Source organism: Staurois parvus, unplaced genomic scaffold, assembly GCF_062004578.1.
Source record: "Staurois parvus isolate SC_StPar_1 unplaced genomic scaffold, SC_StPar_1.0 ptg000132l, whole genome shotgun sequence".
Classification (NCBI taxonomy): domain Eukaryota; kingdom Metazoa; phylum Chordata; class Amphibia; order Anura; family Ranidae; genus Staurois; species Staurois parvus.
This window is the reverse complement of record NW_028317928.1, coordinates 9341295-9358240: the sequence shown is the minus strand read 5'-3', so window position 1 is coordinate 9358240 and position 16946 is coordinate 9341295. Positions and strand designations below refer to the sequence as shown.

The 16946-nt window shown below is 44.8% G+C and overlaps 1 long non-coding RNA gene across 1 annotated transcript; it reads right to left on the bottom strand.

Moving 5' to 3' along the window:
• Positions 1-6342: 6342 nt before the first annotated feature.
• LOC149466322 (uncharacterized) lies at positions 6343-15857 on the bottom strand. Its single transcript, XR_016312136.1, has 2 exons — positions 15254-15857; positions 6343-6460 (listed from the first exon to the last, which is right to left on the bottom strand). It is a non-coding gene; the product is annotated as an uncharacterized LOC149466322 (long non-coding RNA).
• Positions 15858-16946: the final 1089 nt, after the last annotated feature.

Here is a 16946-nt window from a genome sequence, read left to right as displayed (position 1 = left end):
AAGCATACAAGTAATTCAACAAAACAATGGCTGCAACAGCACAGAATACGCCTTCTGGAGTGGCCCAGTCTAAGAAAGCGATTCACACCAGACATCCCAAGAATATTGCTACACTGAAACAGTTTTGTGAAGAGGAGTGGTCCAAAATTACTCCAGATCGTTGTGCAGGTCTGATCTGCAACTACAGGAAACGTTTAGTTGAGGTTATTGCTGCCAAAGGAGGGTCAACCAGTTATTAAGTCCAAAGGTTCACATACTTTTTCCTCCCTGCACTGTGAATGTTTACATGTTATGTGCAATTAAACCATGGCAACATCTAATGTTTGTGTAGTATTATGTTCAGCAGACTGTGTTCTTCTATTGTTGTGACTTAGATGACGTTCAGAGCACATTTTATGCCCAATTCATGCAAAACTCCACGTAATCCCAAGGGGTTCACATACTTTTTCTTGCAACTGTACATGGAGAGGGTGACTCTCCCTAATAGGAGCGCAGACAGCAATAAAAACAAAGAAATACAGTTTTGCCTTTAGCTACACTTTAAACAAAGATTTGTTTTCCTACTATATCCTCGGCCTTTTGGTTGCGATCACTTTGTGGTTGTAGCTGAGAGGCTAAGCTAGTAGAGGACCAGCGCCCTCGGCCTGGCGGGGTACACCAAGCCCTGCCTGCTGCTATTGGGGGTGGCGCTCCTCGAAAGCTGTGAGTTGTGATCGCCGGGCAGAGCCTACCCTTTGGGGCGGGGGACGCTTCGGTTTTTGATCTGATGGCGCATATTCCTTCCGATGCACCAAACACCGTTCGGGTGTATGTCCGTGAGGAGAGACGTGGGGACTGCGGTCTGTTCCATGTACAGAAGAAGGTGGTGATGGATCTGTTGGGGATGCCTCTGGATTCGTTGTATTGCGTGCAAGCTTTTCCCTCAAGCGGCTTCTTTGATTTGACCTTCTTCCGGATTGCTGAAATGCAGACGTGTTTGCAGAGGAGCCGAGAGAAAGCGGAGGATCCTTTGATGGTGGGCCTTTCGTTTATCGGGAATGAATCCAAGCAGAGGATTCCATTGACTATCCAGACCTATAACCCTTTTGTGAGGGAAGAGGAGATCCAGGCCTTTTTAAGCCGTTACTGTTCCTTTATTTCTGCTGGAGTAAAGCAGACTAACGTGCTTGGCACATTCAATGGACACCGGAGGTACTATGTCCAGTTGAGAAGGGACGATGGTGGGATTGGCGGCCGGATGCACCCTCCACAAGCCTTTTCTATCGGCCCGAACAGGGGGGTACTATGGTACCCGGGTCAGCCCCAGTATTGTCGGAATTGCTTTTCTTTTGGGCACACCAGAGAAAACTGTGACGCCGGCTTGGTATGTCGGAACTGCTTTCAGCCGGGTCACAGGACAGCAGACTGTTCGGAGGGCAGGAAGTGCCATTTTTGCGGAGAAACTAATCATCTGGCAAGGCAGTGCCCTGTGTTGACCCATGTGGCTCCTGTTGATTCTGGCCACCAGGTCAAAAAGAGTACGGAATTGGTGCAATTGATAGCCCCTGCGTGGGTGTGTTTTGTTGCCTCTGTTTTATACTGTTTAAAATTAATAAAAACTATTGAAATACAAAAAAAAAAAAAAAAAAGAGTACGGAAGAGCGGGCACCATCGTATGCTGAAGTGGCGGGGGGGACTGCTCCGGCCAGGAGGGTGGAGGTCCCGCCTGAAGGCAGGGGGGAGGAGGTGGCCTTGCAGGGTGGAGATGTGTTGTCTTATGCTGAGGTGGCTGGGGGGGCTGTACCGGCCCGGGAGGTGGAGGTCCCGCCAGCAGCGGTATTATCTGGTACTGAAGTGACTAGGGGGACGGCCCTGGTCAGGGAGGTGGAGGTTTTGTTGGGCAGTAGGGTGGATGCAGCACAATTCCATGGAGAGCGTGCGTTGTCTAGTGCAGTGACAGCTGAAGGGACGACTCCGGCCAGGTTGGTGGAGGTCCCGTCGGTTGCTAAGGCAGGAGGGGTGACAATTCGGCCCGAGCTTAGTGACACGGCAACAGCGACTCAGGCCCCGGCAGTCGGGGACGCTGGGCCGTCTGTGAGTGGTGCTGTGGAACGGGGCGGGGCTGGTGGAACGGAGGTCATGGATCTCTCGCGGGATACCTTGAAAAGGAGGAAGGGTGGTATGGATGTTTCCTCTCAGGTTATATCGGAGTTCCCAAGTCAGGAGGAGGACTCAGATTCGTCTGAGATCTCTGTGGAATCCTTTGCAAGTAGTGGGAAAACAGAGAGCCTAGTGACCCGTAGGGGGTCGAAAAAGGCGGCTGCAGAGGGGGGCCGGGAGTTGAGGAGTAAAGTGGCAGGGGCCCGATTCAGCAAAAGGGAGAGGAAGGGTAAAGAAAAAAAATGACACCTGATATTATGATGTATGGTTTACTTAACCTTTTCCTCTTTTATCATTAGGAACGCCGATTCATATCTCCTCTGTTAATGTTCGAAGCATCCAGGCAGCACAGAGAAGGGCGGCTTTACTTCATTACTTCGCCTTGTTATCATCCGATGTGATTGGTCTGCAGGAATGCAATTTTACAGAGGAGCCCCATCTGGACGAATGGCCTCATGGTCCTGCTGTGTGGTCTGGAGGAACGGAGGGGAATGCCGGAATAGGCATCTTGTTTAAGAATCGGCGTTTCAGAATATTGGAAACTATACATGTGGTGAAGGGGAGGGCAGTGGTTTGTAAGGTGGAAATTGATGGTTTGGTGTTTAAAGTAATTAACGTGTATGCGTCTCCCAGGAGGGTGGAGCGCCTTACGCTTTTTGAAAAGTTAAAAATGTTCTTAGGAGGTAGAATTCCACTAATTATGTTTGGTGACTTTAACTGTGTGTTGAGGGGGGAAGATAGGGGTGGGGGTGGTAGGGGGAGTGTGGGGAGGGGAGGAGGGGGGGGTGGTGGGGGGAGTGTGGGGAGGGGAAGGGGGAGGGGTGGGGGAGGGAGTGTGGGGTTGGGTGGGGGTGGGGTTGGGGGGGGGGGTGGTGAGAGTGGAAGGGTGGATAAGTCTGGTAAAGTTTTGCTGGATATCTGCCTGTATTTTGGTCTGAAGGATCTCGGGAAGGACAGTGGTCACACCTTTTTTTCTAGCGGTAGGAACTTAAGTTCACGTATTGACTTCGTTTTTTGTTCCAGGGAGTTTTCCTCTGTGTCCTTTTTGGTGCAGCCAGAGTCGTTTACGGATCATGGGCGGATAGAGTGTTGCGTGAGTATGGAGTCTGACAGGGTGTATGGAAGGGGTGTATGGAAGTTAAATGTTGAGTTGTTGGATGATGTGAATGTGAGGGCGGAGTATGTGAGGAATCTTGAAAAATGGGAAAGAATGAGGTTGGAGTTTGAGAGTGTTGTGGAATGGTGGGATTGGGTGAAAGTTCAGACTAAAAAGTTCTTTGTGTGGAAGGGATGTGAGAAGGTGAAGAGAGAAAGAGAGGAGTATGAATGGTGGCAGAAGCGTTTGGAGTATTTGAATGAGATGAGTGCGTGGGGAGAGAATGTGGAGAATGAGAAGGCAGAGGCAAGAGTGAAGATTGGCAGATTTTTGGATGTTAAGGGGAAGGCGTTGTTGATGCAGGCGAGAATGGTTGTGAAAGAGAAGGATGAGCAGTGCACAAGGTATTTTTTTAAAAAGGTGTATGGTAGTAAGAGTGAGTTGGTGAGTGTGGTGAGGGAAGATGGTAGTGAGGTGACTGGGAATGAGAGGGTGGCGAATGAGGTATGGAAGTTTTACAGTGAATTGTTTTCGGAGAGTAAGAGAGATATGAATGTTGAAAGTGATGTGATTGGTGAGATTGAGGAGTGTTTGGACGAGAGTGACAGGATGGTTTTGAATGAGGATGTAAGTTTGGGTGAAATTGAGATGGGATTGAGTGGGATGAAAGCGGGGAAGACTCCCGGGTTGGATAGCCTACCCGTGGAGTTTTACCGAGTGTTTTGGCAGTGGATTGGAAGGTGTGTGTTTGATGTGTGTGTGGCTGTGTTAGAAAGAGGGCGTATGTCTGAGAGTATGGCAGAGGGGTTGATCGTGTTACTGTTTAAAAAGGGTGATAGGAAGGACCTGAGGAACTGGAGGCCAATAACCTTACTAAATCTGGATTACAAATTGATAGCAAAAATTTTGGCTAATAGAGTGAGTGGGGTGATTGCGAAGATGGTTGGTGAGGAACAAGTGTGTGCGGTGCCTGGGCGAACGATTGTGGAAATTTTGGTTTGTTTGAGAGATGTGTTATGGGATGCGAAAGAACGGAAGCAAGGAGTGGCCGTTTTAACGGTCGACTTTGAAAAGGCATATGATAGGGTAGCGCATGGGTTCATGTTTCGTGTGTTGGAAAGGATGGGGGTACCAGTGAGGATGTTGATGTGGATGAAGTGTTTGTATTCTGGTGTGGTGAGTAAGGTTCAGGTGAATGGGTGGGTGACTGCGGGCGTGGATGTGCGGGCGGGAGTGAGGCAGGGGTGTCCTTTGTCCCCTGTCCTGTTTGTTTGTGTGATTGAACCTTTGCTCAGGATGATTGTGAGGGATAAATGCGTGAGTGGTGTGGTGGTACCCGGTAGTGGTGGGAGGAGTTTGAAAGTGATGGGGTACATGGATGATATGACTGTTGTGTGTAAGAATGTAGGGAGTCTGAAGCGGGTGAGATTGTTGATTGAAATTTTTAGTATTGCGAGTGGTTTTCATTTGAATATGGACAAAAGTGAGTGTAAGTTTTTTGGTGAGTGGAGGGATTGCGAAGGGTGCGGTTGGAAGATATGTAAGGGAAGTGTGAAAGTGTTGGGTGTGTTATTTGATTGTGACCTGTTTGGGCGAGAGAATTGGGAGAATGTGTTGGGCAAGGTGCAATGTAAAATTAACTTTTGGTCCTTAAGGACCTTATCCTTTAGTGGGAAAGTATTGATCATCAAAGCTGTCATCATGCCTATCCTATTGTTTATTTATCAGGGGTTTCCGGCACAGGATAGGGTGCTTAAAAAATTGATCCGGCTGATATTCCAGTTCTTCTGGTCGTCGAAGGCTGAAAAGTTGAAGCGTGAGAGGGTGGTGAAACGAAAGGTGAATGGTGGGAAAGGTATGGTATCGGTAGAGAGATTTCTGTTTGTGAAGTATGTGGGTGCGTGTGTGAAGATATGTCAGAGGGAGAGTTTGGCTGGATGTATGATGCAGTATGTGGGAGGGAATGTGATGCGGAGGTATGGATGGTGTAGTGTGGATTTGCGTAGGCCGATGAGCTTTAGGGCTCCTTGGTACTACGTTAGGATTGATAGAGGAATGGAGAAGTTTGGGTTGAGTGAGATTGGGAGAGAGGTTTGGGAGGATGGGAAGAAAGTGAGAGGTGTGTTGGAAGCAAGTGAGGAGATGGAATGGGTTAGTGGTTTGACTGTGGTGGAGAGTGAGAAGACATGGCGGAATGTGGGGATGAAAGATTTGGAAAGGCGACAGAGTGATATTGCGTGGATGGGTGTGCATGGGTGTCTGCCGGTGAGAGTGTTTCAGCGTAGGCGAAGAATGGCTGATTCTGAATGTTGTCCGAGAGTTGGGTGTATGGGTATGGAAAGTGTGTGTCATTTGTTTTGGGAGTGTGATTTTGCGAAAGGGGTGTGGAAGAAGCTGGAGAGAATGATTGAGGGATTGGCTGGGGTGAGATTGTTGACATATGAGATGGTGTTGTATGGTTTGTGTAAGGCGGGGAAGAATGAAGTAAGAGCGTTATGGATGTTGGTATGTTGTGCAAAAGAGAGTTTGTGGGATGCGAGGAATATTGCCGTGTATGAGTGGGGAGTGTATGAGTGTGGACGAGTGTGCGGCTATGGTCAGTGGACGGCTCTACAGGTATGAGCATTATGATCGCCTAAAGCTGGGGGCTGTGGAGGCAGGAAAAATCTGGAAATTTAGTTCATGGAAGTCATGGACAGTTTGAGTCTGGCTACGGTACTGTACTAGTCATAATAATGCTGCAGAGGTGTTGTATAAAATCTTTGTTTTGACAAATGCATGTGTGCATTGTTTTTTCTGACCGGATCCTAAATTGTTTTCTTTTTTCTCAGGCCAGAGGATGTACAACGGAATATGGGTTTAATGTGAGGGCAAGCGTGAGGTGTGTTTAATGTTAGATGTTAGGGAAAGATAGTGTTTATTTGTGACACACGTGTTACTCGGTTCTTAGGACCTATGGATCTTCTGGGAAGACAAAATTGGTCTTCTTGACTTCGTGAAAAGATCCAGTTCATGGATGAATACAGGATTTCCTGGATTTAAGAAATTATGCATCATGATGTTTGTATTTTGTGTTGTAAAAACAAAAGAGGAAAACACATGAAACATGACGGAATGTTTATGCTTTATTTTTGTTTGTTTTTTGGTTAATCTTTGTATGGGTGTTTTTGTTTGTTGAAAATATTTTCTTTTTGCTTATGTGATATATTTTTGTTTTCTTGGAACCTGTAACACAGAAAGTTTGTGAAATTTACTTTGAATGCTTTAATAAAAGAATAAAAAAAAAAAATCTGTTCTTATCAGTGTCTAGTAGGGGTGCTCCACGGTCATTCTAGCTTTGCGGGGATGACTGGTTGTATAGTACCCCTGCTGGTATGATGGGGGTCCTGACGGCTAGTACCGGTTGGAACAGAAACCGAGGCGTCCACAGGCTGTTGGGGCTCGGGAGTAATCCCCCCCGGGAAGACCGGAGGGGCCCAGTTCCTCCTGATTTGAACGGATCTACCTTGTCTGGCCAGGGGCCGGGAAGGCAGAAAGTCCACGAACCAGTGCCCCCTGAGTGGTCGCCTCAGGGGTGCTCTTAGTAACACCTGGGTGTGGGACCCCAACGTGTGAAAAGGCACATGGTCACTGTGTTCAAACACTTTTTCTGCACAGCGCCCTCGGGACCAGGCCTTCTGGCTAAGTTTGGGGCAATATTTGCTACAGGCCTCAGGGCCTGGTCTGTGCACTATTGGCACGACCACTTTTTATTTATTTATTTATTATTTCTCCCACTGTTTGTCACTTTCACTCTTATGTGTGTGTTTTATTTCCTCACAGGATGGAGGGTGTGGGTCCTCGGGCCTACCCTGAAGTCTAGGGGGAGGATGTGTGGCCTTTTGGTTCCTTCCTCCCCTGTCCCTAGGGGGTTTTCTCTTCGGGAGAACCCCCTGGCCAAGTACTGAGTGGCTGGCTTCGGCTGGCCACAAGGACCTGTGGTCTGCCAGACCTTTTCATCCTTAAAATGTACTTATTTAAAATTTAAAAAGTACTAAAAACAAAGTTAAACAAAGGACCAGAATAGAATAAAACAATAGAATAAAATAGAACAAAATATTATTTTTTAAATAAATATTATATCGTTATAAGAAAATAACCATCTTTCGAAATTCAAATTTCAAATAGAATAATTTCAGATTCGAATAGATTAAAATATTGTAAGAAAAGAATAGGATAGAAAAGTATGGAAAATAAGAGAATATAGTAGAAAAGAATATAAATGAAAAAGGAAAGAAAAGAAAAGTATATAAAAAACAATAGAATAAAATAAAATAAAATAGAAAGAATATAACTGCCTTCTGAAATTAGAATATCAAATAGAATAAATTTGAATTCACATAGAATAAAATAGAATATAAAAAAATGGAATAGATTAAAAATATAATAGAATTCAATAGAATAGAAAAGAATAACAGAAAGAATATAACCATCTGGGGAAACACAAATTTCAAATAGAATACATTTGAATAGATTAGAACAGGGATCTCCAAACTATGGCACTCCAGCCGTTGAAGTACTACAAGTCCCACCATGCATTGCCTCTGAGAGTCTTGTCTTGGAGGGCCATAGTTTGGAGACCCCTGGATTAGAATAAAATAGAAATAAGAGAATAGAAAAGATTAAAAAATAGAAGAATAGAATATACAAAAGAATAGAATAAAATGGGAGGAGCAGAGAGGACAGTTTGGGTGATATTTGGAGACAAGATTGGTGATCTAATTTGGGGCAGAGTTATAAATGGTTTTACATGTGATTGTTAATGTTTAGAATTTTATTCATTGGGAAATGGGAAGCCAGTGGAGGGATTGGCAGAGAGGGATGGAGGACACTGAGTGGAAGCCAGTGGAGAGATTGGCAGAGAGGGATGGAGGACACTGAGTGGAGGCCAGTGGAGGGATTGGCTGAGAAGGATGGAGGACACTGAGTGGAGGCCAGTGGAGGGATTGGCAGAGAGAGATGGAGGACACTGAGTGGAGGCCAGTGGAAGAATTAGCAGAGAGGGATGGCAGATATGGAATGGTTAGTAAGGTGGATGAGTCTGACAGCAGCATTCATGATAGACTGAAGAGGGGATAGCCTGCGATGAGGTCGGCCAATGAGGAGGGAGTTACAATAGTCAAGGCGAGATATAACAAGGGAGTGAATAGGTTGCTTAGTAGTTTCAGAGGTTAAGAACGGGCGAATCTTGGAGATGTTGCGGAGGTGAAATCTACAAGATTTGGACAGTGATTGGATTTGGTGGTGAAAGGACAGATGGGAGTCCAGGATTACACCTAGCACCCTGGAATGAGGGGAGGGACTGATGGTTGTGTTATTGATCTTGATGGAGAAGTCAGGGGAGGGGGCACGGGCTGGAGGGAATAGTTTGAGTTCAGTTTAGAAAGATTGAGTTTGAGGAAGTGATGTGACATCCATGCCGATCTGTCACTTAGTAGGTTAGTAATGTGAGAGGAGGCTAAGGGGTGAGGTGAGGGGTAGAAAGATAGATTTGTGTTTCATCAGCATAGAGATAGTAGTTAAAGCTATGGGAGTTTATCAAGTGATCAAGGGAGGAGGTGTAGATGGAGAAGAGAAGGGGTCAAAGGACAGAACCTTGAGGGACCCCTACAGAAAGAGGAAGTGGAGAGGAGGAGCCAGAGTTATAGGTAATGCTGAAGGAGCACTGCGATAGGTAGGAGGAGAACCAGGAGAGAGCAGAGTCTCGGAGGCCAAGAGAGTTGAGTTTTTTGAGGAGGAGGGAATGGTCAACTGTATCAAAATATGATTAATATAAGAAAGAGATTCCAGCATATACTCATGGAGGGTCAGTTGGTGCTGAGAATGTAGACAGATGGAAGACGTCAGTGGAGGTCTACCCTACGAAGAACAGGGTTGGCTTATATAGTAGAAGACAAACAGGTTGGGTAAACAGAATTTTTAATTAAAGTTTAATTTAGAAGTCACATCTTTCTCATGAACACATAAATGATATCACATGAATGTATTAAAATATTTACCTTTTAGCCTCCAGGGGACAAATATTAGCCCCTAATAAGCATTCCAACTATCTCCTGATCTTCTGTTTAGACAATTTTAATCCAAAATTAGTTTAAGTGAAAATTCCAGCCCAGGTTTATGATTTAGTTTAAATAGCATGGAGTCATTTGGGGTATTTATTTACTTGTTTGCCAGTTTCACTTAAAATGGAGTCCTGGTCAGGGGCGCACTGACAACTCATGGGACCCCTGGGCAATAGGGGATCATGGGGCCCCGTGTCCTTGCCCAAACTCAAAAAAGCCTATGAAAAAGGTATCAGGGGCATCTCATGGGGCCCCCTACTGACCCTCAGGCAGTGCCCGAGTTTCCAAATGGTCAGTCCGCCCCTGGTCCTGGTTTGTGGGGACAGACCCCACTTTCAAAAGGCTGTCTCTGGATATAGTGTCCCAAATTCTGTCCCAGTATTGTCAGAGTTCAGGGTGGCATTCAGACTTCTGTCAGCCTCCCCAATTTTTTTTTTTGTCTTTTTGTTTTTTACCAAAGGCATGTAGCAGAATACATTTTGGTCTAAATCTATGAAGAAATTTTCTACTTATTTTTTGATTGCAATTTTTTTTGTACCAAAAAGTAAAAAATATATATTTTTTTATTTTATTTTGGGTCTTTTATTAAATTTATAATGCAAAAAAAATAAAAAAAAAAAACAGTGGTGATCAAATACTTGGATTTCCCTCCAGGACCCCTTTTCCTTCTTCTCTCTCTCCAACTCTTTCTCCACATTTCCTCCTTCTGATTACTGTCACTTCTCCCCCCCCCCCCTCCCTGTTTTCCTTCTCTGCCTTCAATACCTTTTGGGTCTCCTCTACTTTGGAGCTCCTGCCCTTTTGAATGACATTCCTGTCAGGGACCACCGAGTACCAAGTCAAGATACTTCCTGCCTTTGCATATCAGCAATGACCCCCTGGGCCTCCCTGAGATCTTTTAGCCCTGTGGCCACTTTCATCATGCTTTTACAGGTCTCCCACCCCTAGTGGCCTTTTTCTGTGTTGATGTCTTGCCTGGCCATCATGCTATCACAGCTTGTGACAGACCAATGGAGAGGTTCACCAGGGGTTAGCCCAGACAACACTAATTCACCTCAAGTCAATCTGTAGCCATGCCTTCTACAGAAGGGATCCTTATCCACTTGACCTCCAAAAGATTTCTCCCCCCCCCCCCCTTCCTGTCCAGGCCATTTTTGCTATACGGCCCTGCATTTTTTTAACTGACAATTACATGGTCATATATAAATGAAATCTATATTATTTTTTCCCCACATTAAGGGCTTTCTTTTGGTGGTATTTGATCACCACTGAGGTTTTTTTTTATTTTCTGCACTATAAACAAGAATAGACCAAAAATATTGAAATAAAAAAACAATATTTTTTACTTTCTGCTATAAAACATATCCAAAAAAATTTAAAAAAGTCTTCAGAAATTTAGGCCAAAATGTATTCTGCTACATATTTTTGGTAAAAAAAAATCCCAAAAAACTTAAATTGATTGGTTTGCGCAAAAGTTATAGCATCTACAAACTATGGTAAATATACTGTATTTATTATTTGCTGTGGACAATCTTACACTAACCGACACTGACACTAAAACAGTGATGATTGCTAAAAATATACGCTGTCACTGTACTAATGACACTGTCTGGGAAGGGGTTAAACATCTAGGGCAATCAAAGGGTAAACTGTGTGCCTAGCAAGTGTTTTTGTGTACACAGTGTGATATTTGTGCTAGGTAATGTGCTGGATCCTATTCCCTGCTTTGCAGGGAAACAAAATCCAGCACAATGCCTCTGACAGAACACAGCTCTGCCTTGTTTACATAGGCAGAGATGTGTTCTGTCTCTCTCCTCACCGATCAGTGTGTGCCGGTGCTCATCCATTGGCTAATCCATTGAATAATCAAAGCAGAAGAGGTGCGCTAGGAGTGTGTGAGCACCCTCCACACCAGGGAGTGCAATATATATATGTGTGATTTTGCACAGAGTGGCCACCCTGTAGCAGTACTTCTGCTAAAGGGTGGTAGGGAAGTGGTCACACTTAGTCAACTTGTGGACGTATCCTTGGTGTGGAGGTCCCTTCAAGGTGTACTGGTTGTGATGAGTGAGAAAAGTGATTAAAGAAAGACTTTTCCTTTACTGACTATACTTTCGTATTTATTCTGCGGGGAGCAAATCATAACCACAATTTTCATGGTTAGGCTTTGGCATGTCTCCACTTGGCCAGTAAAGCCAGTACACGTTGTGTCCAATATGAAGGCTCAGAAAGCCCAGAAGAAGTAGACCAGAGCCGTGGAATTTGTGGTTCCTATTGGAATGCTAAATGGCCCTGGGACTAATAAATCTCAAGAGCAGCAAGGATAAGATCAAAGGGATTGATGTGGGCAAATCAAAATGGAAGGTCATCCAGATAGTGTGATTATAGAAAACATGGAATGAAATTATTGTGTAGGCTGAACTTTCCTAAAGAAAATACTGGCTGCCTGGCTGTTTCAGGTTCTCACCTCAAAGTATTGAAATCCAAAGCAGCCAGAATTCCAACTATTTCAGAAAGAGGTCAACCACATCCGCCATATTCTTAGCACAGGTCTTCTATAATGTTATGCCACTGATGTTTATTATTCTCACCTATTATTTGTATCTGAAGTCATGCTTTTCTTAAGACCGCATGTGATATCAGTCTGACGCATAATACGTTTATTTTATTTGTCCAAATATTTGCTTCAAGCGGTGCGTGTTGACAGGTAATCAAAGCCTAAAACCATTTTTATAACACAGAACTCCTACCAATAAACACACATGAAGAGCTGAGTCCCGGTGGCAATACTGATGGGAAACGTCTTTTACTCGAATTAACAAGTTGTTGCTTTGTTTTTACTGTTTCACAATAGCGTATAACTTTTTTTTTTTTACTTTTTTTTATAAGTTTTTTTGTCATAACTTTTTTTTTATAACTTTTTTTTTGGTTGAATTGGATGGACTTTTGTTTTTTTTCAGCCAGAATTACTATGTATGAGTTGGGCTTGATGTTAGAGTCGAACATATGTTTGACACAAACATCGGCCTGTACTGTGCCTTCCTGATTCCAGTATTGTGCCCTCTTGACTCCCCCTGTATTGTGCCCTCCTGATCCCAGTATTGAGCCCTCCTGTCTCCCTCTGTACTGTGCCCTCCTGATCCCAATATTATGCCCTCCTGACTCCCCCTGTACTGTGCCCTCCTGACTCCCCCTGTATTGTGCCCTCCTGATCCCAGTATTGTGCCCTCCTGTCTTCCCCTGTACTACACCCTGCTGATCCCAGTATTGTGCCCCCCCGACTCCCCCTGTACTGCGCCCTCCTGATCCCAGCACTGTGCCCTGCTGATCCCAGTATTGATCCCTCCTGACTCCCCCTGTACTGCGCCCTGGTGATCCCAGTATTGTGCCCTCCTGATTCCAGTATTGTACCCTCCTGACTCCCCTGTACTTTGCCCTCCTGATCCCAGTATTGTGACCCCCTGACTCCTGTGTACTGTGCCTTTCTGATCCCAGTATTGTGCCCCTCTGACTCCCCCTGTACTGTGCCCTCCTGATCCCAGTATTGTGCTCTCCTGACTTACCCTGTACTATGCCCTCCTGATCCCAGTATTGTGCCCTCCTGATCCTAGTATTGTGCCCTCCTGACTTCCCCTGTACTGTGCCCTCCTGATCCCAGTATTGTGCCCCCCCCTGACTCCCCCTGTACTGTTCCCTCCTTATCCCAGTATTGTGCCCCCCTGACTTCACCTGTACTGCGCCCTCTTGATCCTAGTATTGTGCCCTCCTGATGCCAGTATCGTGCTCTCCTGTACCCCCCCCCCCCGTACTGTGCCCTTTGTTTTGATCAGTTTTTGATTTATGGTATGGTTTATTATGGTTTAAAATCAATTTTATTGACAGTACTAATAAATATATGTTTGATTCTATCAACAATTCATACTTTAATTCTTGAAAGTAGGTGCGTAAATTGGGGCAGGCTGGTAGGGGCCCCAGTGCATTTCTTTGGGCAAGATGCTAATAAGATGAGCCTGGTTTGACTGAGTGAAGCAGCACAGGACTTTCTAGAAAGGGAATCCTTGTGGATACGTAAAGCCTGGTATGCACTCTGAGAACATTGGATGAAGGATCGTCCATTTTTTTTGTACGTTTGTCAAAAACAAACACGTTACTAGAGTTACAATAATCCTCATTAGACAGAATACAAGTTCCTGCGATAATGTATTGTATTGCAATGTACTATTTTGTTTCGGTCTTGGTAACTTGATTTTATAATGGACAAATACTGTACTTGACCAGGAGACTAAAGATGGCTTGTCCCCCTTTCCCATTGACCATTACCTCCTCCCCTTCACATTAATTAACTTCTCGGACAACAAGCTGGAGTTAACAGCTAAAACAGCCTTTTATTACAACAACAATAAATCACATTTGTAAATAATGTCAGCACAGTATAACTGGAGCTTCAAGGTCCTAGTAGGCATCAATAAATCAAACTACCTGCGTCCTACTTAACATAGGCCTTCAGCCGCAATACGACAGACAACCACCACAGATACCACCATCAGAAAAGACTGGGAGCCGTACCTCAGACGGGTCCCTACAAAGTACATTTTTGTGCCCACAGTAACCTACGAGGACTTTGCACCCTGCTGGCTGCTGGCAACATTAACCAACACGACCACAACCTAAAAAACAGGCAAGACACAACGGCAGGAGGGAGGGAAGTTTTCCTTTGCTAATTTTCCTTCCGACTCTTCCCACATCCCGTCCAAACCACTTCCCTGTGGCTCCACCAGCTCCTAACTTAACCACTTAGCACTCCCCGTCCTATTTTCTTGTCAACTTAGATGACTCTCCTCGCTCCACCCCTTTAACCCCTGTCATGCCGGCCCTCCGCTCATGTCTTCTGCTTTCTTCTTAACTCCCGGCCTTCCTGATTAAACAAAAATCGTTCGTTCTGTCATCATACAAGAAAAATGTTTGTGCTTGTCCCTTCATAAAATCTCACATGATCGGTCATGATAGGCTTTCTCAAGCTGTTAGAAATGGGCTGAATACCCCCCTTTTCGGCTCGCGGTTGAACATCTGAACCTACAGAATGTTCGACAGCGAACTTTGAACAAGACTTCCCCCATTCTCTGGAACTCACTACCCCAATCCATCAGACTGTCACCTGCCCTCCTCACCTTTAGGCGCACCCTGAAAACCCATCTCTTCAGGGAAGTCTACCCCACTCTCACCTAACAGCCGATCTCCTCCACTCCACCCACTACTCCATCCCCCACAGCCACTTCCTCCTGTACCACTATCTCCTCCCTCCTAGATTGTAAGCTCAAAAGAGCAGGGCCCTCGAACCCCTTGTGTATTGTTTTGTTACTGTATTGTCTCATGTACAGTCCCCCCTACAATGTACAGCGCTGAGCAAACCTTTTGAAAACCTTAAGAACAATTTGCTGAGCGGTATCTTTCCGCATCTGAGTATGTAGTAAGATCCTGCTTGGTTACTAAAATACAGCATGAGTTATATTATGAAGTCATGCGGTATTTTAGTAGTGAAACATTCATTCATGTTTCATCTGTTAGTGGGGTTCCCCGCTGACAGCAGAATGGAATTGTCAGTATTGCTCATCAATAAAAAAATTTAAATAAACTACATAAGGTCCCCCCTCCCATCCATATCAAGCCCTTCGGATCTTATATTGATTTTGAGGAGAAACCGCCATGCCAAAATTTTTAATAAAATGGCCCCAAAATCCATACCAGACCCTTCTCCGAGCATGCAGCCCGGTAGGTCAGGAAAGGGGGGGACGAGCGAGAACCCGCCACCCTCCTTAAACCATACCAGGACACATGTCCTCACATGTTGATGGGGACAAGGGCCTCTTTCCCACAACAGTGGCCAGTGGTTATTGGGGTCTGTGGGTGGGGTGCTTACCAATTGTTTTCTTGGTGACTGTGGTCCCAGCTGCCTGGAGATCATTGACAAGATCCTCACGTGTAGTTCTGGAATGATTCCTCACTGTTCTCATGATCATTGACACTCTACGAAGTGAGATCTTGCATGGTGCACCAGACCTAGGGAGACTGAAAGTTGTTATGTGTTTCTTCCATTTGCGAATGATTGCGCCAACTGTTGTCACCTTCTCACCAAGCTGTTTGGCGATAGTTTGGTAGCCCAGTCCAGCCTTGTGTAGGTCTACAATCTTGTCCCTGACATCCTTGGACAGCTCTTTGGTCTTTGCCATGGTGGAGAGTCTGATTGTTTGATTGCTCCTGTGGACAGGTGTCTTTTATACAGGTAATAAAATGAGATTAGCAGCACTCCCTTTAAGTGACTGCTTCTAATCTCAGCCTGTTACCTGTATGAAAGACACCAGGGTAGCCAGAAATCCTGCTGAATGATGGGGTATCAAATATTTATTTCCCTCATGAACATGCAAATCAGTGCATCATTTGTAAGACATTCATTTCTCTTGAATTTTTTGTCTCTCAGTGTTACAATACACCGAACATTCGATTTTTAGACTTATCATTTCTTTGTGAGTGGGCAAACATTCAAAATCAGCAGGGGATCACATATCTATTTCCTTCACTGTGTGTATATATACAGTTGCAAGAAAAAGTATGTGAACCCTTGGGATTACGTGGAGTTTTGCATGAATTGGACATAAAATGTGCCCTGAACATCATCTAAGTCACAATAGAAGAACACAGTCTGCTGAACATAATACTACACAAACATTAGATGTTGCCATGGTTTAATTGCACATAACCTTAACATAACATGTAAACATTCACAGTGCAGGGAGGAAAAAGTATGTGAACCTTTGGACTTACTAACTGGTTGACCCTCCTTTGGCAGCAATAACCTCAACCAAACGTTTCTTGTAATTGCAGATCAGACCTGCACAACGATCTGGAGTAATTTTGGACCACTCCTCTTCACAAAACTGTTTCAGTGTAGCAATATTCTTGGGATGTCTGGTGTGAATCGCTCTCTTAAGGTCATGCCACAGCATTTCAATCGGGTTGAGGTCAGGACTCTGACTGGGCCACTCCAGAAGGCGTATTCTGTGCTGTTGCAGCCATTGTTTTGTTGAATTACTTGTATGCTTTGTGTCATTGTCCTGTTGCATCACCCATCCTCTGCGAAGCTTCAGTTGGCGGACAGATGGTCGTACGTTTTCCTGCAAAATGTCTTGATAAACTCTGGAATTCATTTTCCCATAAATGACAATAATCCGTCCAGGCCCTGAGGCAGCAAAGCAGCCCCAAACCATGATGCTCCCTCCGCCATGTTTTACAGTGGGGATGAGGTTTTGATGTTGGTGTGCTGTGCCTTTTTTTCTCCACACATAGTGTTGTGTGTTCTTCCCAAACAACTCAATCTTGGTTTCACCTGTCCACAGTATATTTTGCCAGTAGTGCTGTGGAACATCCAGGTGCTCTTTTGCAAACTTCAAACGTGCTGCAATATTCTTTTTGGACAGCAATGGCTTCCTCCGTGGTGTCCTCCCATGTACTCCATTCTTGTTTAATGTTTTCCTTATTGTAGATGTGTCAAGAAAAATGTTAGCATGTGCCAGAGATTTCTGTAGGTCTTTAGCTGACACTCTGGGATTCTTCTT